This window comes from Somniosus microcephalus, chromosome 4, assembly GCF_052327205.1.
Source record: "Somniosus microcephalus isolate GS21.2 chromosome 4, FLI_Smic_1.0, whole genome shotgun sequence".
NCBI classification, from domain to species: Eukaryota; Metazoa; Chordata; class Chondrichthyes; order Squaliformes; family Somniosidae; genus Somniosus; species Somniosus microcephalus.
In genome coordinates, this window is record NC_140990.1 from 144077785 (window position 1) to 144102665 (window position 24881).

Consider the following 24881-nt stretch of genomic DNA (forward strand, 5'->3'; position numbering starts at 1 on the left):
GGAAATGCCGGCGTTCAGCAGGAACAGCGCATGCGGGGAACGCCGGCATTTCCAGACCTCGAGCGCGTGCGACTGCACAGGCAGCGCTTGCGCAGTGAACTTCGTGGATTTCGTTCATGAAATCCGTGAGGGTAAGTCCTCAGAACTTACACTGAAAAAAAGCAAGTGTAAAGTGGTTCATTGGCTGCGGAGGAAGATATATTTTATCGTGGAGCTTTTGAAATGCAATATTTTTGTTTGGGAAAGGGAGGGAAGTTATTTTAAGAAATTTTAAGTAAGTTTTAAAGTTAAATTTTTTTTTTTTTTTTTAAAGGGTTTTCAGAACGGTAGGTAGAAGGAGCATTTGTGGCTGTGTGAATGGAATGTGAGAATGAGTTATGTATGTATGTCCACATATATTCCTTTACGTATATGTATGTATGTTTTATATTCCTTTACTATGAATGTATGTTTTTAATTATGATTTTCCAATAAGTTACTTTCTCTGAAAGTCATAATTAAATAATACATTCATACACATAAGTAAAGGAATATATACATTACACGCAAAGGAATATATACAGACATACATACTTTCAGAAGCTCCACGATAAGAAATATCTTCCTCCGCAGCCTCTGTAGCAACTGTACCCATGCTTTTTTCATGTGTAAGTTGTAATGACTGGACCTCACTGAAAGCATTAATGAAAGCGGCGAATTATACTGCGCACGCGCTGCATGTGCAGTCGCACGCGTTCTGCCCCTGAACCCCTTCGTTCAGAGGACAGGAAATGCCGGTTTTCCCCACATGCACTGTGCATGCTGAAAACCGGCATTTCATCCGGCCAGATGCGTAAGTACCCCGACCGTACTAGCGCATTTGGAAGGGAATTATTGGGCCAACATTTTACATGTCAATAAAATAAAAAATTTAACACTTGCACGACTTGCCCCCTCGCATCTGCGACTGAGGGTCCAAGGAGGTGCATTGCGCAAGAGGTCATCATCGGACGTATCCTCACACCGTTCCCTTTGGGGAACTGTATGAAGTGGTGGAAGGATTTATGGCCGTGATTAACGCTCATTCCGTGACCGTAACCATCTTTGAACCAGCCATTAGGGTGGTTAGTCCTATGGCGGGAGGGTTTTACGGGCTCCCACAACCCATCTGAGGGGGGGGGGGGCCACCAACACCCACGGACGCAAGTATCCCGCTGGATGTCCACCCAGAATTTAAAGTTGGAGCTCCGACTCCACTTGCCGGGACTGTCTGGAGTGGGGTTCAAAACCCTACTCCTTCTGGCCCAGCGGAGGGGATGCTTACTGCTACGCAAAAGGCCCACTCCGCACAAAAGGTGACACCCATACGTTTCCTGCGCCTTTTCCCTCCCCGTGACTGGAGCCCTATGCTGCCATTTCACGTTGCTAATCGGATTGGGCGTTTGTCATAGCGGTAGGATCCCCGCCGCTGGGCCAGATCTGGGTAGGGTTTCGAACCCCGCTCCAGACAGTCCCGGCAAGTGGAGTCGGAGCTCCGGCTCTAAATTCTGGGTTGACATCCAGTGGGATATTTGCGTCCGTGGGTGTGGGTGGCCCCCCCTCCTTGTATAGCTTGTGGGAGCCCGTAAAACCCTCCCGCCATAGGACTAACCGCCCTAATGGCTGGTTCAAAGATGGTTACGGTCACGGAATGAGCGTTAATCACGACCATAAATCCTTCCACCACTTCATACAGTTCCCCAAAGGGAACAGTGTGAAGACACGTATGACGATGACATTGCTAAATAAATAAATGGAATTAAAAAAATTCTTTTAGGGCTTTTAAAAGTCTTTAAATTGCTTTAATTCTCTTTAAAACTACTTCAGATTACTCAAAATAATGTAAACATTTAATTTTTTTTATAAAAGTTACCAAAATCTTGAAAAAACTTCCAAAAACCTATTTAAACTGCTGCTTTGCATGTAAAAAAGCAAAGCAGCTTGACAGAAACATTGGGGGCGTGTCCAGTGAAACTGAGACCTCAAGGGGCGTGTCTCACTTACACTGCACGCTCCTGGGTCCGCGCTGGCTGCACTCCTGGGCGGCGTGACGTCATACGCTGCCCGGGATTCTTGTTTCAGTTTCTGGAAGTGCAGGCGTCCCTGGAGCTGATTGGCAGGAGCGCGGGGTAAGTGCAAATACGGGGCTTGCACGCGCTGCAAGCCCCGTTCTGGAATTTCTGGCCCAAAATGTGTGTGTGACAGTCCTGAGTCTACCATTTTAAGGCAGGTGTTAGCTCATTTAAAATAAACCCGTTTAAAATAAATTGGTTGAAGTCTGCATTAAAATAGCAGAGGGAGGAGTTCACAGGAGCCTGTTAACTGCTGGTACAATTATACAACAGACATTTGATCTCCAGATAAAGAAGGACCTGCAGCATGTTTCCAGGAATTCCCCGTTTTGTTGATGTGTGTGTGTTAGAAACCAGGATAACTAAAAATACATAACCTAGAACATCCACGGGGTTACTCCAGGATCACTCCCGCTGTGGAACTCCACCATTGACCCTGCACCAATCATTACACACTGGAGGTTTATATCAAGAGCTTCTGTGTGATGGTGAGGTGATCACTGGACAATAAAGTGCAGAGACTGGTGGCTGCTCATTATCCTCGGTGTGATTTAATCCCCTTTCCCACTGAATACTGCGGACAGACAGGCTCACCTTGGTAACGGAATGGTCACTGTGACATCACTTTCTAAACAAGAGCCCACAAGACAATATGTGTTATCAATAAATGTTAAAGGGATTCAACGCTCGGAAGTTACATTAAAAGGAAATAAAATGCTGGAAAATAATTGAAGATAATTTATCTCTGTGAAGTTCACTCGCACACATAAAGGATGATGTGTTTTGTTTACACACTCACACATATAACAAACACTTTGTGTGAGGCTCTTATCAGTTGTTCTGTTTAACCCGATGGACACTACCATGGTGGGCTTTACGACCCTGCGGCAGCCCATCCGGCGGGGCCCGCTGGGTCAGGATATAAAGAGACCGCGCGCTGTTCCTCCTCCCACTGCCTGGGGAATGGGCCAGATATTTAAAGGGACAGGGACTCCCCTTTCTCTGTCTATTTATAGTTAAAGGGACAGACCCGTTTATCTTGGAGTGTTGGCGGACTTCACTAACAGAGCTCCCATTAACAGTCGCTCCCTTCTGTACTGTGCAGTGATTGTAAACCTGTCTGTTTCAGTGACTTGAGCCTTTCTAAAATGTCTCACTGTTTTTGACGATCCATTTGACATTGTTTGTTTAATAGTGAAAGTCTTCCGAATTTTGCAGTGTAATTAAGGTTTTGTTTAAAGGTGAAGTGATATTTCTTTCTAAATATTCTGTTCTCACTCTCCCCTTCCACTTTAAAACACTATGTACTACTGACTAGGAAGGTACCAAGGTCAATCCTTAATCTGGGCTGTGAGTTGATCTCCGACAAGGCAGCAGTTCAGGGGCTATAATTATCCCCAGTACCACTGGGCTAACTAAGAGCAAGAATCAGGCACTGACCCTGCTCTTGATGGAGATCCAGTGACATCAACTGGGAAGTGTATGGATGTCCATTGAGGGCAGAATTGGACTGCTGTCACTGCTGACACTCACTGAGTCGGCTGATGGTGAGGCTCTAGAATCATAGACTCATTAGAGCACAGCAGGAGGCCCATCGAGCCCGTGCCAGCTCTCTGCAAGAGCACTTCAGCTAGTCCCACTCCCCCTGCCCTTTCCTCGTAGCCGTGCCAACATTTTTCCTTCAGGTACTTATCCAATACCCTTTTGAAAGCCACAGTTGAATCTGCCCCCACCACCCTTTCAGGCAGTGAATTCCAGATCCTAACCACTCACTGCGTAAAAAGTTTTTCCTCATGACACCTTTAGTTCGTCTGCCAATCACCTTAAATCTGTGTCCTCTGGTTCTCGACCCTTCCGCCAATGGGAACAGTTTCTCTCTATCTACTCTGTCTAGAACCCTCATGATTTTGAACACCTCTATCAAATCTCCTCTCAACCTTCTCTGCTCCAAGGACAACAACCCCAGCTTCTCTAGTCTATCCATGTAACTGAAGACTCTCGTCCCTGGAACCATTTTTTCTGCAACAAATCTTTTCCACACTATCTCGAAGGCCTTCATATCCTTCCTAAAGTGTGCTGCCCAGAATTGGACACAATACTCCAGTTGAGGTCATAAGAACATAAGAAATAAGAGCAGGAGTAGGCCATACGGCCCCTCGAGCCTGCTCCACCATTCCATAAGATCATAGCTGATCATCGACCTCAACTCCACTTTCCCGCTGGATTTCCATATCCCTTGATTCCCCTAGAGTCCAAAAATCTATCTACCTCAGCCTTGAATATATTCAAAGACTCAGCATTCACAGCCCTCTGGGGCAGAGAATTCCAAAGTTTCACAACACTCTGAGTGAAGAAATTCCTCCTCATCTCAGTCTTAAATGGCCTACCCGTTATCCTGAGACTATGCTCCCTAGTTCTAGACATTCCAGCGAGGGGACATAACCTCTCAGCATCTACCCTGTCAATCCTCTTCAGAATCTTATATGTTTCAATGAGATCACCTCTCATTCTTCTAAACTCCAGAAAGACCAGTGTTTTATAAAAGTTCATCATAACTTCCTTGCTTTTGCACTCTATGCCTCTATTTATGAAGCCCAGGATCCCGTATGCTTTTTTAACCGCTTTCTCAACCTGCCCTGCCACCTTCAACGATTTGTGCACATAAACCCCCAGGTCTCTCTGTTCAGGCACCCCCTATAGAATTGTACCTTTAGTTTATATTGCCTCTCCTCGTTCTTCCTACAAAAATGTAGAGGTTAACTAATTGCACCCAGCCAGATTCAGTTCCTTCTGGAGAGAAGGGGAGACACAAAATCCCAGATGATGTAATGAATGTTGTTTTTAGACAGTAAAGATGAAGGGAGTGTGTGTAGAATGGGGAATTTACAGCTTAGGAGGGACAGGAGGGGAAAGAATGTTGTATAGAAACTAGATTTGTTTGTTCTGAAGGTCTATTCTGTTGTAAATGCCATATGAGGGTATTAGAAGGGGAGGATCTGCAGATGGAAACTGAATCCAAACATTGCGTCAAGATTTGACAGATTCTCCGGATTATCAGGACCTGAATATCATCGGCCTTTGGATATAGAAGGAAAAAACACCAATCACAGTGGGGAGAAACAGGACACATGTTCTGTGTCTGGATCCACTTTTAATAAATCGTCTAGCCTGTGAGACTCGTGCGCCCACCTGAATCAACAGTGTAAATGTGGGGTAAAAACAGAAAATACTGGAGATGCTCAGCAGTCTGGAGCCACCCTTTGATTTTTAACCTGTCCCATTACCATCGCCTTTTGCCTTGAATATCCCTTAATCACTCCTGCCTTCTATCCTATCACAGACCTTCCCTTTTGTTCTTTCATCCCCTCCCGCATTTCCCAGCCCCTACACTTGCTTAAATATCTGTTCCATTTCTTGCTTTTTTTCACTTCTGACGAAGGGTCATCGACCTGAAACGTTAACTCTGCTTTTCTCTTCACAGATGATGCCTGACCAGCTGAGCATCTCCAGCATTTTCTGTTTTTATTTCAGATTTCCAGCTTCTGCAGTATTTTCTTTTTGTATTAGTGTAAATATGGGGAATGTGGGAATGGATTCGGTTGCCCGTCTGAGTTGCAAACTCTTGGATACTGTCAGACCGGGGAGAGGCCGTTCACCAGCTGAGTGTGGAAAGAGAGTCACTCACTTATCTCATCTATTCCCACCCTAACATGTTCGTAAGGGGGAGAATCCATTCACTGCTCTGTATGTGGAAAGGGATTCTATCAAACATCCCATTTACTGACACACCAGCACAGTCACACCGGAGAGAGACCGTTTAGATACTTCACGTGTGGGAAGGGATTCACTCCGTTGTTCCAACTGTTGATACTCCAGAGTGTCCACATTGAGAACAGTTGCTGTAAATACTCTGACTGTGAGTAAAACTTTCAAAGTTCAAAGCAGCTGATGCACGATCAGTGCATTGATACTGGAGAGAGGCTGTTTCAATATCCTGTGTGTAGGAAGAAATTCACCCCACCTGCTGAGACTCCAGTGAGTTCACATGTGACTGCAGCGGTTTGGATTCTGTTATTAATCACATCCAGGACTGTGTCTTGTTTTGCACACTTTGTACAAAAATAATAAATTGTAGGACAATGGAGTATTACAGTTTAAACTCTTTTATGAAGCATCAGGTCTGTGATCTGACTCATACAGCACAGTGGGGACAAGATGGAGTTAGGACCCATTACAGATGCCTGCAGGCCAATGACAACTCAGCATGTGATCACGTGAATATAATAGGTATTCCTTACAGATACCTGCGGGCCAATGATAATTCAATATGCAAATGTTACATCCCCTTTCTTTTAAAAGAAAAATATTATGCATTACTTTTAAGGTAACCTTGGATGTCAAGGGATATACGAGAATGGATTAGGAAAGAAAGGGGGGCTTTTGGCAGATACAAAGGACTAAAGACAGAGGAAGCCCTAGAGGAGTATAGAAAGTGCAGGGGGATACTTAAAAAAGAAATTAGGAGAGCGAGGAGGGGCCATGAAATAACACTGGTGAGCAAAATAAAGGAAAATCCTAAGGTGTTTTATAAGTATATTAAGGGCAAGAGGATAACTAGGGAAAGAGTAGGGCCCATTAGGGACCAAAGTGGCAAACTGTGTGTAGAGCCAGAGGATGTAGGTGGGGTTTTAAATGCATTTTTTGCATCTGTGTTCACTATGGAGAAGGGCGATGTGGACATAGAAATCGGGCAGGGGGACTGTGATATACTTGAACATATTAGCACCGAGAGGGAGGAGGTACTCGCGGTTTTAGCAGGCTTAAAAGTGGATAAATCCCCAGGCTCAGACGAGATGTATCCCAGGCTACTATGTGAGGCAAAAGAGGAGATTGCAGGGGCTCTGACACAAATTTTTAGAACCTCTCTGGCCACAGGGGATGTGCCAGAGGACTGGAGAACAGCTAACGTAGTACCATTATTCAAGAAGGGTAGTAGGGATAAACCAGGGAATTACAGGCCAGTGAGCCGAACATCAGTGGTAGGGAAATTATTGGAAAAAATTCTGAGGGACAGAATTGCTCTCCACTTGGAGAGGCAGGGATTAATTAGGGATAGCCAGCATGGTTTTGTCAAGGGAAGATCATGTCTGACCAATTTGATTGAATTTTTCGAGGGGGTGACTAGGTGTGTCGATGAGGGTAGTGCAGTGGATGTGGGTTACATGGATTTCAGTAAAGCTTTTGATAAAGTCCCGCATAGGAGACTGGTCAGGAAGGTAAGAGCCCATGGGATCCAGGGTGCCTTGGCACATTGGATCCAAAACTGGCTTAGTGGCAGAAGACAGAGCGTGATGGTGGAAGGTTGTTTTTGTGACTGGAAGCCTGTGTCCAGTGGGGTACCACAGGGATCAGTGTTGGGTCCCTTGCTGTTTGTGGTCTACATTAATGATTTGGATGTGAATGTAAAAGGTATGATCAGTAAGTTCGCAGATGACACAAAAATTGGTGGGGTGGTAAATAGCAAGGCGGGAAGCCTCAGGCTACAGGACGATACAGATGGGTTGGTCAGATGGGCGGAACAGTGACAAATGGAATTTAACCCTGAAAAGTGTGAGGTGATGCATTTTGGATGGACTAACAAGGCAAGGGAATACACAATGAATGGTAGGACCCTAGGAAAGACAGAGGATCAGAGGGACCTTGGTGTGAATGTACATAGATCGCTGAAGGCCGCAGAACAGGTGGGTAAGGTGGGTAAAAAGGCATATGGGATACTTGCCTTCATTAGCCGAGGCATAGAATATAAGAGCAGGGAGGTTATGATGGAGCTGTACAAAACGCTGGTAGGGCCACAGCTGGAGTACTGTGTGCAGTTCTGGTCGCCACACTATAGGAAGGATGTGATTGTGGAGAGGGTGCAGAGGAGATTTACCAGGATGTTACCTGGGCTATAGCGCTTCAGCTATGAAGAAAGACTGGACAGGCTGGGGTTGTTTTCCTTGGAGCAGAGAAGGCTGAGGGGGGACCTGATTGAGGTATACAAAATTATGAGGGGCATAGATAGGGTAGATAAAGAGGAACTTTTCCCCTTAGTAGAGGGGTCAATAACAAGGGGGCATAGATTCAAGGTAAGGGGCAGGAGGTTTAGAGGGGATTTGAGGAAAATCTTTTTCACCCAGAGGGTGGTTGGAATCTGGAACTCACTGCCTGAAAGGGTGGGAGAGGCAGGAACCCTCACAACATTCAAGAAGCATTTGGATGAGCACTTGAAATGCCATAGCATACAAGGCTACGGACCAAATCTGGAAAATGGGATTAGACTAGATAGGGCTTGATGGCCGGCACGGACACGATGGGCCGAAGGGCCTCTTTCTGTGCTGTATAACTCTATACCTTTCTTTTACATAATGTTCTCGGTAGCATAAACATATAAGTAAACTCAGCATTTAACTAGCACTGGAAACATTTCAACGTTTCAATAACGATGTACAGTTTTTTTTAGGGCAGCGATCCGCCTACACCCTTTGACAGTTTACAAGTCAATGATAACTCTAGGCTTGACTTCTCATCCCGATCTTGTACGGTATGGAACTGAGCATGCTCCTGAATCAGTCAACAAATCAGGTTCAGGTTTAGGTAAGTATGATGTGTTTTGTGTATTGCTCTGTTCATCACACTCTGTTGAACTGATCCTCTCGTTGGAATGACGATGTTGTTCCTTGGTGTTCAGGAGGTGCCTGCAATTGCGGCGGTACACCTGTCCTTCTGGGGTGCGGACGTGATACGATCGCTCAGTGTCAGCTGGCTGGATGACGACTGCTGGCTTCCAGTAGTCATGCTCCTGTATTCTGATGGATTCTCCATTGTACAGTGGCGGCAGTAGTCTAGCTGACCTGTCATAGTATCTCTTTTGGTGTTGCTGTCTCTGTACACATTTTGCATGCACTTGCTTGCAGCTGACAACCTCTGGCTGCAGCTGCTTGTTGGTGCTTGGAAGGATTGAGCGAAGTCTGTGGCTCATCAACAACAGCTGTGCTGGTGACTTGAAGTTGTCCTCGTTGTTCCATGTGAACAGATCCATTGCCCCGACCTGCCAGGACCTGTCTGGGATACGGTGAGGTATCATGGGCTCTTTGACATTTGATGGGCGGCGTTCTAGACAAATGGAACATTTTCCGACAATGTCCTCAATGTGTTTGCACATTCCAGGCCAAAATATAATGTCACGTGCTCTTTGTTTGCATTTTTCCATGCCCATATGTCCAGCATGAATTTTTGTCAACATCTCTTCTCTGAAACTGGTAGGAATGATGATTTTCTCCCCTTTGAAGACGATTCTGTTGATTTGTGACAGTTCGTCTCTGTGGTTCCAGAATTCAGATATGCTCTGAGGGCATTTCCTCCTTTCCTCAGGCCATCCTTCATGTATGACTTTGCTCAGCAGTGTGAGTTGTGCATCTTTCTCTGTTCCTGCTCGGATCTCCTTCAGTTTTGAGTCACTCACAGGTAAGCTGTTGTACACCATGTGCACCTGCACATCCATGCCTTCACTGAGGCTGCTGTCCTGGTAGCTAAGAGACTTTCTGGAGAGCATGTCTGCGACAGGAATGTCTTTGCCTGGACGGTGAATGATTAGGAATTAGTACTTCTGTAGCTGAAGGATCATTCTCTGTAGCCTTGGTGGGGCTGCAGCTAGTGGTTTCCTCATGATTGACTCGAGGGGCTTGTGGTTGGATTCCACAATGACTTGTCGGCCATAGACGTACTGGTGGAAATGCTTGCATCCATACAGAATTGCATATAGCTCTTTCTTGATTGGAGCATAGTTGATTTCACTGTCTGTGAGAGATCTGGAAGCGTAGCCGATGGGCTTTCCTTCTTGCAGTAATACTGCACCTAATCCGTACTTTGACGCGTCCACTTGTAGTCTGAGATCTTTGTTGGGGTCGAAGTAGGCAAGAACTGGTTCTGGTTCTCTGGTGATTAGGTCTTTCATTTTCTGAAATGCAGTGTCATGTTGTTTGTCCCACAGGAACTCATTGGATTGTTTGAGCAACTGATGCATGGGTGCATTGATTTCGGAGAGGCTTGGGGCAAACTTGGCTAAGTAGTTAACAATGCCTAGTACTGTCTCTAGCTCTGCGCGGTTCTTTGGCAGCTCCATCTTCTTGATGGCAGAGATTTTCTCTTGATCCGGCTTAATGCCATCAGTTGAGAGGCAATGCCCGAAATAACTGATCTCGATGGATCTGATTATGCTTTTCTCGGGGTTGAGCCGGATACCTTTCGCCCGTGATCTTTGTAGCATCGCACAGAGGTTCCTGTCAGGTTCCTCTCTATTCCTGCCATAGATGAGGATGTCATCTATGATTGTGACTACTCCATCGAGGCCTTCATAGGTTTCATCGATCTTCTGCTGGAATTCATCCTGAGCTGAGATAAGACCAAATGGTAAACACAGAAATTGGTAGCGTCCAAATGGTGTGGTGAACGTTGTTAGCTTAGATGACTCTACCGTGAGCTTGATAGTCCAGTATCCTGATCATGCGTCCATTACACTGAAGTAACGTGCTCCCACTAACTTGGGTGTGATGTCATCTAGCGTTGGTCGAGGGTAGTGAGGGCGTTTGATAGCCTTGTTCAAATCTCTGGGGTCGAGACAGACTCTGAGCTTGCCTGTACGTGGTTTGTCAACCACTACTAACGCGTTGATCCACTCTGTCGGTTCTGTTTCCTGTACGATGATTTCTGTATTCTCCATGCTCTGCAGCTCCTCCTTCAGGCGACTACATAGAGCAAGGGGTATCCTTCTCGGTGGGCAAACCACAGGGGTTGCTGTTGGGTCAAGGTGAATAGTGCATTCACCTGGGAATAGTCCAATTCTTTTGAAAACGTCAGCAAACTCCTCCACGACTGTCTGCTTCTCAACTGGTGCTGTCAATGATAGCACTAGCTTGACGAGGTCCATGTCTAAACATGCCTTTAGACCTAGCACTGGAGGTGCTTGAGTGTCAACAATGTAAAAATCCAACATCATGTTGCTTTCTTTGTACTTGCATTTCATCACGCATGTGCCTTTTACAATGAGCTGCTCACCCCCATAGCCGGTCATTCTGCATGAGGTGGGCTGTAGCTCACACTCATCCTTCAAGCTGTGATACTCACTCAGAGGAATTACATTAACTTGAGATCCAGTGTCTAGTTTAAACTTAAGCTCTGTGCCCTGTTTTCCTATCTCAATATCGGCATAGGCTTGCTCAGTCTCTGAAATCTGTTTTTTCTGTGACATAGAATCAATAAACAATTCCTCTGCATTTGGCTCTCTATCTGGCATTTGGCTGTCACTCACTGTGTGTACTGCTTCTCCGAAAACAGTCCTGCAGACTTTAGCAAAGTGGTTCTGTTTCCCACATTTAGCACATCGCCTTCCTTTGGCAGGACGTTTCTCCTTTTCCCCATGCCAGTTGTTTCCACAATATCCACAGTTTTTGAAGCGTTTTATGTCTGTGTCGCCCATTTTTAGAACTCTCTCTGTTCTTTCTGTTCTGAAACACGCTCTCTGGGCGTGTTCTTTGGTGTGTGTCTATTAACTGCGTGCACTGTCTGTTCACTCGAGCTGCTCGTGGTGCCGGTTATGATTTTCAACTGCGCTTGGGCTATCTCATGTGATCTAGCGATGTCCATAGCTTTGTCCAGTGTTAGCCCGGACCCAACATTCAAAAGTTTCTCTCTCACTTTAGCTGAATGTATTCCAAACACGATGCGGTCTCTGACTATCTCATCTTTATCTGCATATTCACAGTCATTTACCAGCAGTTTTAACTCAGTCACGAACTGTTCAAACGACACACTAGCTCCTTGCACTTTCTCCTGAAACTTGTACCTAGCGAATATCGTATTTGTCTTGGGCATCACATATGCTTCAAAACGGTCAAAATAACTTTTCAGTACCTTTGCTTCATCCGCGGTGAGAGACCATGTGTTAAAAATGTCTCTCCCTTTTTCTCCGATCCACAGGAGTAGGTAGCTGCATCTTTCTTCCTCCCCTTTGCTTTTCAACAGACCTGAGAACATTAACTCCACATGTTGCTTGAACTTGCTCCATTCTCTATGTAAGTTCAAAGATTCCCAATTCATTCGAGGTAAGGGAGCTCCAACGATGTCCATTTCAAATCCCTATTCTGACACCATGTCTTGTTTTGCACACGTACAAAAATAATAAATTGCAGGACAACGGAGTATTACAGTTTAAACTCTTTTATGAAGCATCAGGTCCGTGATCTGACTCATACAACACAGTGGGGACAAGATGGAGTTATGACCCCTTACAGATGCCTGCAGGCCAATGATAACTCAGCATGTGATCACAGGTGAATATAATAGGTTCACCCGAAACGTCAACTCAAATTTCTTCCACGGATGTTGCCTGCCCTGCTGAGCTTTTCCAGCATTTTCTGTTGTTATTTCGGATTTCCAGCATCTGCAGTATTTTGCTATCATACTAGTGTTTGGTTCACTGCCACACCTCTTCTAGGAATGCCTACTTTAAGAAGTTCTGCTCTTCTCTTCGACGGGATCTCCATTTGGCTCTTCAAGCTTGTTCATCTTCATTACTTTCAGTTTCCCTTCTCGTGTTTGATCAGGTATCTGCCAAGACTCGGTTTCACAGCCATATCATTTTCCTCAGCATCTGTCTCCAGTTCCGACTTATTCCACATGGATTCCAACTAAACTTCCACCCTTCGTGTTTCGGATCCACCCAGGATTTCAAATATCTCCAAGATATTCATCGTTCCTCGAACTACTGCTCTCGCCACATCCTGAGATCCACGCTCAATGCCATGCGGCGCCACATGAACACTCTAGACCTCTCTCTTCAGCAACACCGGCGCACTCTATCTCAAAGCTCTCCGGGTCCACAGTTCCATTTCATCCTTCGACTCATCCGAGGCTTCAACAAAAAACTTTTTTTCTTCCTTTCCGATGTCAAGGATCGCAAGCTTCATCAACTCTTGGACACCAACGCCCCCCCGGAACCTTCTTCCCCATCACTTTCCTCTGACCCCCCTTCTCCCAATCTCACCCCCTGCCGTGTTTTCACTATCCCCTCTGACCTTCCACTCTCTGACCCTGAACGATCAGTCCTCAGCAAAGGCCTGAGCTTCATCCCCTTACGCCCCCACCTCAATGAATTTCGAGCTCAGCATGATGTTGAGCTCATTTTCCGCCGCCTTCATCTCTGTGCCCACTTCTCTGGCAAGGAGTCTTCCCCCCGCATGACTGACCCTTTCTCCCGCTTGCAGAATTCCCGTTCTACCTGGACCCCTCCCCCTGGCCTTTTACCCTCTCTAGATCTTTTCATCGCTAACTGCCGCCATGACATTGGCCGTCTCCATTTCTCTGCTCCCCTCACTCACTCCAACCTACCTCCCTCTGAACTTGCAGCACTCCATTCAATTTGATCCAACCCTGACATTGTCATTAACCCGCTGACAAGGGTGGTGCTGTTGTTGTTTGGCGAACTGACCTCTACCTAGCGGAAGCTGAACGCCAATTCTCCGACACCTCCTCCTACCTCCACCTGGACCATGGCCCCACTACCGAACATCAAACCACCGTTTTCAAGACAGTCACTGACCTCATCCCCTCTGGAGATCTTCCCCCCGTGGCCACCAACCTCATAGTTCCCCAACCCCGCACAGCCCGCTTCTACCTCCTTCCCAAGATCCACAAACAGGACTGCCGTGGTAGACCCATCATTTCAGCCTGTTCTTGCCCCACGGAACTTATCTCTTCCTATCTTGACTCCATCTTTTCTCCCCTTGTCCAGTCTCTTCCCACCTACATCCGCGACTCTTCGGACACCCTCCGCCACTTTAACAGTTTACAGTTTCCTGGCCCCAACCGCTTCCTTTTCACCATGGACGTACAATCCTTCTACACCTCCATCCCCCACCAGGATGGCATGAGGGCACTCCGTTTCTTCCTTGAACAGAGGCCCGACCAGTCCCCATCCACCACCACCCTCCTCCGCCTGGCTGAACTTGTTCTCACATTGAACAACTTCTCCTTTAACTCCAATCATTTCCTCCAAATCAAAGGTGTTGCTATGGGTACCTGCATGGGTCCTAGCTATGCCTGCCTTTTCGTGGGATATGTGGAACACTCTTGGTTCCAGTCCTACTCAGGTCCCCTCCCTCACCTCTTTTTCTGATACATTGATGACTGTATCGGTGCCGTTTCCTGCTCTCGCCCCTAACTAGACAATTTCATTCACTTTGCCTCCAATTTCCACCCTTCCCTCACCGTCACCTGGTCCATCTCTGACTCTTCCCTTCCCTTCCTCGACTTCTCCGTCTCCATCTCTGGGGATAGGTTATCGACCAATATTCACTACAAGCCCACTGACTCCCACAGCTACCTGGACTACACTTCCTCCCACACCCATCCTGTAAGGACTCTATTCCATTCTCCCAGTTTCTCCGTCTCCGCCGTATCTGCTCCGACGATGCCACCTTCCACACCAGTGCTTCCGGCATGTCTTCCTTTTTCCTCAACTGAGGATTCCCCTCTACCGTGGTTGACATGGCCCTCGACCGTGTCCGTTCTATCTCCCGCACTTCTGCCCTCACCCCTGCCCCTCCCTCCCAGAACCACGATAGGGTTCTCCTTGTCCTCACCTTTCACCCCACCAGCCTCCACATTCAATGGATCAGCCTCCACCATTTCCACTACCTCCAAAGTGATCCCACAACCAAATGCATCTTCCCCTGCCCTCCGCTTTCAGCATTCCGTAGGGACCGCTCCCTCTGAGACACCCTAGTCCACTCCTCTATCACCCCCAACAGCTATTCCCCTTCGCCTGTCACCTTCCTGTGCAAGCGCAGGAGATGTAACACCTGCCCCTATACCTCCCCCTTCCCACTGTCCAGGGCCCCAAACAGCCCTTCCAGGTGAAACAGCAATTTACTTGTACTTCTTGCAATCCAGTATAGTGTATTCGCTGCTCACGATGTGGTCTCTTCTACATTGGGGAGACCAAACGCAGATTGGGTGACCGCTTTGCAGAACACCACTGTTCAGTCCGTAAGTTTGACCCCGAGCTTCCGGTCACCTGTCACTTTAATTCACCGCCCCATTCCCACTCGGACCTCACCGTCCTTGGCCTCTTGCATTGTTCCACGGAAGCTCAACGTAAACTTGAGGAACAGCACCTCATCTTCTGATTAGGCACTTTGCAGCCTTCCAGACTCAATATTGAGTTCAACAATTTCAGATCATAACCTCGGCCGCTATTACATTTTTACTTATATATTTTTTCCACCCCTTTGTTTTGGGCTTTCCCTCCACCCCCCTTTCCATTTTTCTCTCTCTCTCCCACATGGCAGCTGTCTCTCTTCCTGCCAGTACACTTCACACCTAATCTGAGCCGTCTTTTGTCTCCACTAGTCCTGTTACCATCTCGTCTGGTTTTGAATACCTCTTAATGTCTCTTTACTTCTTTTGTTCTATCGCAGCCCTGCCTTCGATCTATTTCATTTCCTTTCCAGTTTTGAAAAAGAGTTCACCCGAAACGTCAACTCTAATTTCTCTCCACGGATGTTGCCTGGCCTGCTGAGTTTTTCCAGTATTTTCTGTTGTTATTTTGAATATAATAGGTCTTGTTTTGCACACTTTGTACAAAAATAATAAATTGCAGGACAACGGAGTATTACAGTTTAAACTCTTTTATGAAGCATCAGGTCTGTGATCTGACTCATACAGCGCAGTGGGGACAAGATGGAGTTAGGACCCCTTACAGATGCCTGCAGGCCAATGACACTTCAGCATGTGATCACGTGAATATAATAGCTTTTCCTTACAGATGCCTGCGGGCCAATGATAATTCAATATGCAAATAGTACAGACTGAACCATGGCAGAGTGCCCGTGCACTTGGGTTTCTGAGTGAATTATTGATGAATTCTCTCTCACTGGGATCACAGAAATTCATTCTCCATTCACTGTTTGGGGTTTTCAATGTTCCCCAGCATGCCCCGCGGGGGAGAATGTGCCCCATTCACACTGGAGGAGCCCAGTGCGCAGGCGCAGCACCCGCCTGTATTTTGAGAATGCGCATTGCCAATGTGATCAGAGCCGGGTAAGTGGGATAAGCGCAGAAAGGTCGGTGAAGCGATTTTACGCCGATTACGAATCAGCAGGGCGCAGAGAGGTAACGCACTCGCCAGGTTGGCTTCATAAACACCTGCTGTAGGCCGCAAGCCACGAATGGGAACCTACAGGTTCCGCGTTTGCAGCTCGGAGGCTTTTCCCCAATAACAGGCCCAGATTAATGGCGGCCATCTTTGCAAAGGAAAGCTGTGGGTTTTTTCTGCCGCTATCTTGCATCGTCGAGCGGTAGAGTGCATGTGAAGCCATTTTTGTAAAGGAACCATGAGAAGGCGGGGCTTCCAGGTCCCAGCAAGTAAACTGAAATCAGCCAGAGTCAGCACCTTCAGGGGAGGAGAGGGAGTGGAACCAGTGAGTGTAGAACTGAACCCAGCCAGAGTCAGCACGTTCAGGGGAGGAGAGGGAGGTGAACCAGTGAGTGTGAAACTGAACCCAGCTAGAGTCAGCACCTTCAGGGGAAGAGAGGGAAGAGAAACAGTGAGTGAACTGAACCCAGCCAGAGTGAGCAGATTCAGGGGAGGAGAGGGAGAGGAACCAGTGAGTGTAGAATTGAACCCAGCCAGTGTCAGCACCTTTATAGAGACATGACAGGACAGAGGAGGCCATTCGGCCCATCGAGTCCGTGTCAGCTCTCTGTCGAGCAATCCATTGAGTCCCATTCCCCCGCTCTATCCCCGTAGCCCTACAAGTTTATTTCCCTCAAGCGCCCATCCAGTCTCCCCTTGAAAACATTAAGTGTCTCCGCTTCCACCACTTCCATTGGCAGCGAGTTCCAGGTCCTCACCACACGCTGCGTAAAACGTTTTTGCTCACATCCCCCCTGTATCTCTTGCCCGATACCTTAAATTTGTGTCCCCTAGTCCTTGTACCATCTAGTAGGAACAGCCTTTTCCCATCTAGCCTATCCAAACCCGTCATAATCTTGTACATCTCTATCAAATCAAAGTTTGGTGTCATCTGCAAATTTAGAAATTCTACTTTGTATTCCAATATCCAGGTCATTTATATATATCAAAAAAGCAGTGGCCCCAGCAGTGACCCTTGGGGAACACCACTGTCTACCATCCTCCAGTCTGAAAAACAGCCATTTATCACAACTCGCTGTTTTCTGTCCTTAAGCCCATTCCTTATCCAAGCTGCCACTGACCCACCTATTACATGAGCCTCAATATGCACGGTGGCATAGTGGTTAGCACTGTTGCCTCACAGCGCCAGGGACCCGGGTTCGAATCCGGCCTCGGGCGACTGTCTGTGTGGAGTTTGCACATTCTCCCCGTGTTTGCGTGGGTTTTCTCCGGGTGCTCCGGTTTCCTCCCACAGTCCAAAGATGTGCGGGTTAGGTTGATTGGCCATGATAAATTGACCCTTAGTGTTAGGGGGGATTAAATACGTGGGGTTACGGGGATCGGGTGGGATATGTGTCGGTGCAGGCTCGATGGGCCGAAATGGCCTCTATCTGCACTGTGTGATTCTGTGAATCTGTGAAACCAGCCTTCTATGTGGTACTTTGTCAAACGCCTTCCTAAAATCCATGTAGACAACATCCATTGCATTCCCTTAATCAATCTCCCCGTTACTTCATCAAAAATTTGAATTAGATTAGTGAAACACGATCTGCCTTTTAAAAATCCGTGTTGGCTCTCCTTAATTAGCTTAAACCTTTCCAAGTGCCCATTCAATTTTTCCTTGATTATTGTTTCTAAAACTTTACCCACCACTGATGTTGAACTGGCCGGCCTATAGTTACTAAGATTGTCCTTACACCCTTTCTTGAACAATGGTGTCACATTTGCCACTTTCCAATCCTCAGGCACTTCCCCTCGCATCTAGAGAAGGTTGGAAAATTATGGATTGCCCTTCCGCTACCTCCTCCCCCAATTCCCTTAGCAACCTGGGATGCAACCCATCTGGACCAGGTGACTTATCCACTCTAAGCACACCCAGCCGTTCTAGTAAATCCTGTCTATCAATTTTCACCCCTTCCATTGCTTCTGTCTTTTCCACTTCTACCGATATTTTGTCAGCATCCACCTCCTTAGTAAACACCGATACAAAGTACTCATTGAGTATTCTAGCCTTGCCCTGCCCCTCTAAGTATATATCACCTTCTTTGTCCCTAATAGGCCCCACCCGCCTCTTACTGCCCGCTTACTGTTTACATGCCGGTAGAAGATTTTGGGGTTCCCTTTTATGTTAACCGCCATTCTACTCTCATATTCTGTTTTTGCCAATCTTATTTTCAGCTTCACTTCCCCTCTCAACTTATTGTATTTGGTCTGGTTCTCCCTTGAAGAATTCACCTGACATTCATCATACACCCACTTTTTTTGTTTCATCATCTTCTCTATTTCCCTCATCATCCAAGAAGCCCTTGCTTTGGTTCCCTTACCCTTCCCTCTTGTTGGAATGTACCTAGCCTGTACTTGGAACATCTCCACCTTAAAGATCACCCATTGTTCTGTTACAGTTTTTCCTGTCAGTCTTTGGTTCCATTTTAACCCTGGCTAGATCTTTTCGCATCCCACTGAAGTTAGCCCTATTCCAGTTTAGAAGTTCCACTCTAGCTTGTTCCTTGCTCCTCTCCATTGCTAATCTAAATCTTATGATACGATGAGCACTCATACCCAAGTGTTCTCCCAGACACTTGGTCGATCTGGCCCACCTCATTCCCCAGCACCAGATCCAGCAATGCCTCCTTCCTAGTTGGACCAACAACATATTGGTGAAGGAATTTCTCCTGAACACATTTCAGAAATTTCTCCCCCTCCTTTGCCTTTACCCTAGCATTATCCCAATCGATATATGGGTAATTAAAGTCCCCCAATATCACCACTCTATAGCTCTTGCATATCTCTGCGATTTCCCTGCAGATTTGCTCCTCTACCTCCCTCTCACTATTTGGAGGCCTGTAGAATACCCCCAATAGCGTGATCATACCCTTTTTGCTCCTCAACTCTAACCAAATGGATTCTGTCCTTGTCCCCTCAAGAACATCCTCCCTTTCCAACACTACAATGTCTTCCTTCATCACACCCCACCTCCCTTTTTTCCTCCCCTATCCTTTCTGAAAACCTTGTACCCTTGAATATTAAGTGCCCAGTCCTGACTATTTTTAAGCCACATTTCCGTTATTGCCACAACATCATATTGCCGCATGGCTAATTGTGCTTGTAGCTCACCAGTCTTATTCACCACACTTTGAGCGTTTACGTACATGCATTCTAAACCCATTTTTGAATTTTTCGTAGTCTTTCTTAGTCTGCTCCTATATATGGTACTACTTCCGCCTCCAGTACACAGTCAGAGTGTGTTTTTGCTGATCTTAATAACCCCTACACTTGGGCTGGAGATTAATATTCTGTATCAATATTGAATAAAGCAGCTTTGTTTCAAACACAGTGTATTGAATATTTGATTTCTCCATGATCAGAGGAGACTAATTGATGTTCTGTTACCGACTGTTCCATTTTTGGGCTTTTCTTACTCTTGATTATATCACTTCTCACCTAGTTCACCTTCTACCACATCTAATCCCAAGCTGGTTCCGTTTGACTACATGGCTTGTGGGTGTCATAGACTGAACTTTATACTCCTCTGAAATTCCTTTCAACCAACCCTTGAAAGAACTCTCTTGCTTCAGATTTGAAATCAGTTATTGTGTGCATGGTTTAACACTTCTTGGATGTGGTTAGTACAACTCCTCCACAGGTCCTGCATGTGACAGCCTTTGGAATGTTCTGATCTTTGTCATTGTCTTTGCTGATTGTGATGGTGTCCTTGATTTAATCTCCTGGAACTAACACACCGTGCACTATTTCCTGCATCGAGATCATTGTTTCAAATACTGAGCTTGAGCACAGAGCTTGGAGACAGAGCCGGGAGATTCGCAAACGGAGTGATTCACAAGCAGAGTGGACGCAGGAATTGGTGGAGAGGGAGAAGGTGGTGGAGACGTCTGAGTGAAAAGGAGGAGTGGAGCCACAGAACCCAAGTTACTAGGCGCGAGAGCGGAGCCGTGGGACAGCGAGAGGAGCGGCCAAGAGTCTGGAGGGAGCACCAGTTTCAGGGAGAAAGGTAAGTGAGCTCAGCACAAGGGAAGGAGCAGATTGGGGAGGTATTGTTTTTTTAAGTCTTTGCTTATTTCTGTTAAGATACTTAAGAAAAAGAAGTTAGTTAATAGTCGAATAAATAAAGGCACAGTAGGGCCACTCGGTCCAGCGGATGCACATCATGTGCCTTTCCACCATCTACAAGGTACAACTGAGGAGTGCGATGGAATACTCTCCACTTGCCCGGATGAGTGCAGCTCCAACAACACTCAAGAAGCTTGACACCATCCAGGACAAAGCAGCCCACTTGATTGGCACCCCATCCACCACCTTAAACATTCACTCCCTCCACCACCAGTGTACCATGGCTGCAGTGTGTACCATCTACAAGATGCACTGCAGCAACTCGCCAAGGCTTCTTCAGCAGCACCTCCCAAACCCGCGACCTCTTCCAACTAGAAGGACAAGGGCAGCAGGTGCATGGGATCACCCCAACCTCCAAGTTCCCCTCCCAGTCACACACCATCCTGACTTGGACATATATCGCCGTTCCTTCATCGTCGCTGGGTCAAAATCTTGGAACTCCATTCCTAACAGCACTGTGGGAGTACCTTCACCACATGGACTGCAGCGGTTCAAGAAGGCGGCTCACCACCACCTTCTCAAGGGCAACTAGGGATGGGCAATTAATGCTGGCCTTGCCAACGACGCCCACATCCCATGAATGAATAAAAAGAAATTGTGGGAACTCCAGGATGCTTCCCGTGTCCTGGACAACCATGTGTGCAGGAGGTGTCGTCAGCTGGAGGAGCTCGAGCTCCGGGTTTCAGAGCTTGAACAGCAACTGGCGTCACTGCGGTGCATCCACGAGGCTGAGAGCTACGTGGATAGCATGTTTCAGGAGGTGGTCACCCCCCAGCTAATGAGTGTGCAGGCAGAGAGGGAATGGGCGACTGCCAGACAGAAGGAGGACCAGGCAGGTAGTGCAGGAGTCCCCGGAGCCCATCTCGCTCTCCAACCAGTATTCTGTGCTGAGTACTGGTGAGGGTGATAGTTCCTCTGGGGAGTACAGCCAGGGCCAAATCCATGGTACCACGGGGTGGCTCAGCTGCACAGGGGTGGAGGAGGAAGACAGGGAAAGCAATAGTGGTCGGGGATTCAATTGTTAGGGGAGGAGACAGGCGTTTCTGCAGCTACAGACCTGACTCCAGGATGGTATGTTGCCTCCCTGGTGCCAGGGTTAAAGATGTCACTGAGTGGCTGCAGGACACTCTGAGGGGGGAGTGTGAACAGCCAGAGGTCGTTGTCCATATCGGTACCAACAACGTAGGTAGAAAGAGGGATGAGGTCCTGCAGACAGATTTTAGGGAGCTCGGAAAGAGATTAAAAAGCAGGACCTCAAAAGGTAGTAATCTCTGGATTACTCCCGGTGCCACGCACGAGTGAGTATAGAAATAGGAGGATGGAGATGATGAATGTGTGGCTGGAGAGATGGTTCAGGAGGGAGGGCTTCAGATTCCTGGGGAATTGGGGCCGGTTCTGGGGGAGGTGGGACCTGTACAGGCCGGATGGGTCGCACCTCAACAGAGCCTGTACAAATATCCTCGCGGGGAGGTTTGCTAGTGCTGTTGGGGAGGGTTTAAACTAAGCTGGCAGGGGGATGGGCACCAGGATGTAACGTTAGAAAGGGGAAATAAAGTGCTCAAAGGATTGGGAGAGGCAGAGAGCACTAAAGTAAGAAATAGTAAGGTATTAGGTGGGTGAAACTAAGAGAGAATACAGGATGGTCTAAGATGGGTTTACAGTGTATGTATGTGAATGCACGAAGCGCAGTAAACAAGGTAAGTGAGCTGCAGGCACAAATAGCCACATGGGAATATGATGTTGTGGCAATAACTGAGACCTGGCTCAAAAAAGGGCAGGATTGGGTATTAAATATTCCTGGTTACAAAGTTTTCAGGAAAGATAGGAGGTGGTGTGGCAGTATTGGTCAAGGAGAATGTTACAGTGCTGGAGAGGGAGGATGTCCTGGAGGGGTCAAGGACAGAATCTATATGGCTAGAGTTAAGAAATAATAGAGGTGCCATTACACTACTGGGTGTATTCTATAGACCACCAAATAGTGGGAAAGATATAGAGGAGCAAATTTGCAGAGAAATTACAGAGAGGTGCAAGAACTATAGAGTAGTGATAATGGGGGACTTCAACTGTCCTAATATAGACTGGGATCGTAATAGAGTAAAGGGCACAGAAAGGGAAGAATTTCTGGTGTGTGTTCAGGAGAACTTTCTTGATCAGTACGTTTCCGGCCCAACATGGGAGGAGGCATTGCTGGATCTGGTTCTGGGGAATGAGGTAGGTCAAGTGGAGCAAGTGTAAGTAGGTGAACATTTAGGGAACAGTGATCATAGTATCATAAGGTTTAGATTAGCTATGGAAAAGGACAGGGAGCAATCTAGAGTAAAAATGTTTAACTGGGGGAAGGCCAATTTCAGTGGGATGAGAACGGATCTGGCCCGGGTAAACTGGAATCAAAGATTAGCAGGCAAAACTGTAATGGAACAATGGGCTGCCTTTAAAGAGGAAGTAGTTCAGGTACAGTTGAGCTACATTCCCACTAGGGGGAAAGGCAGGGCAACTAAAATCAGGGCTCCCTGGATGACAAAAGAGAGAATATGATGAAGCAGAAAAAGATCACGTATGACAGATGTCAGGTTGCAAATACATCTGAGAATCAGGCTAAATATAGAAAGGTCAGAGGAGAAGTGAAAAAGAAAATAAGAGGGGCAAAGAGAGGGAATGAGAATAGAATGGCAGCCAACATAAAAGGTCATCCAAAAGTCTACTATAGGAATATAAATAGTAAACGGGTATTAAGAGGAGGGGTAGGGCCGATTAGGGACCATAAAGGAGACCTATGCATGGAGGCAGAGGGTATGGCTGAGGTACTAAATGAGTACTTTGCATCTGTCATTACCAAGGAAGAGGATGCTGCCATAGACATAGTAAAGCAGGAGGTAGTGGAGATACTTGATAGGATAAATATTGATAAAGAGGAGGTATTAGAAAGACTGACTGTACTTAAAGTAGATAAATCACCAGGAGTGGATGGGATGCATCCTCGAATGCTGAGGGAATTGAGGGAAGTACTGGCCATAATATTCCAATCCTCCTTGGATACGGGGGTGGTGCCAGAGGACTGGAGAACTGCAAATGTTACATCCTTGTTCAAAAAAGGGTGTAAGGATAAACCCAGCAACTACTGGCCAGTCAGTTTAACCTCGGTAGTGGGGAAGCTTTTAGAAACAGTAATCAGGGACAAAATGAAAAGTCACTTGGATGGCTGTGGATTAATTAAGGAAAGCCAGCACAGATTTGTTAAAGGCAAATCGTGTTTAACCAACTCGATCAAGTTTTTTGATGAGGTAACAGAGAGGGTTGATGTAGTGTACATGGATTTCCAAAAGGCGTTTGATAAAGTGCCACATAGTGTGAATTCGCCAGTGCTGCAGCAGGTTGAATGAATAAGGGAATCCCTTCCCACACTCAGAGCAGGTGAATGGCCTCTCCCTGGTGTGAACTCACTGGTGTACAGTGAGGCGAGATGATTGCCTGAATCCAGTCCCACAGTGCGAGCACCTGAACAGTCTCTCGTCAGTGTGAACATGTTGATGGCGCATCAGGTCCCCGGAACTTTTATAGAACTTCCCGCAGTCGGGCATTTAAAAAGGTCTCTCGTCGGTGTGAACTCGCCAGTGCTGCAGCAGGTTGAATGAACGAGGGAATCCCTTCCCACGTTCAGAGCAGGTGAACGGCCTCCTCTCCCCAGTGTGAACTCGCTGATGTGTCAGCAGGCTGGATGAACATGTGAATCCCTTCCCACACACGGAGCAAGTGAACGCCCTCTCCCCAGTGTGAACTCACTGGTGTTTCAGTAGGCCGGATGAAAACGTGAATCTCTTCCCACACTCAGAGCAGGTGACTGTACTCTCCCGCATGTGATTGTGCTTGTGACTCGACAGGCTAGAGTATTGGCTGAAGGCTCGTCCACACACACAACACATGTACGGTTTCTCCCCGCTCTGAACGGGGCTTTCTGCTTCCACGTTCAAAGGTCCTGATGAATCGAGCGACTTGAAGTGATGTTTGGTTTGAGCTTCCCATCTGTAAATCCTCCCCTTCTAATGCCCTGCAAAATGAATTGAAAACAGGAAAAAGGGTGAGAGAGAACCCACAAAAACACAAAGGCAGGTTGTGAAATTGAGCTGAATGAATCTGGGAATTTGTGGGCCCGGCACTCGAAAAGTGACCATGAAAGCTGCCGATTGTCGTAAAAACCAAACTGGTTCACTAATGTCCTTCAGGGAAGGGAACCCGCCACCCGGTCTGGGCCGACACAAGACTCTGGCCTCTTTGGGAGGAGAGCGAGCAAGGTGGGAGGGGGAGGGGTGAAGGAGAGTGACTTTATACATCTGTAACTCGACTAAAACTTTGACAGCACGTCCCAAACGCATGACCTCCACCACCTAGAAGGACAAGGGCAGCAGGTGCATGGGAACACCATCACCTCCCAG

The 24881-nt window shown here is 47.0% G+C and overlaps 1 protein-coding gene across 1 annotated transcript in view; it reads right to left on the bottom strand.

The window, feature by feature from the left end:
• Window positions 1–15801: 15801 nt before the first annotated feature.
• Window positions 15802–24881, bottom strand: part of LOC147119877 (uncharacterized) — a 34678-nt gene continuing 25598 nt past the window's right edge. Inside the window, exon 3 of the mRNA XM_085985284.1 lies at window positions 15802–24496. The gene's annotated coding sequence lies outside the window, so the exon portion shown is untranslated. The remainder of the gene's footprint in view (window positions 24497–24881) is intronic.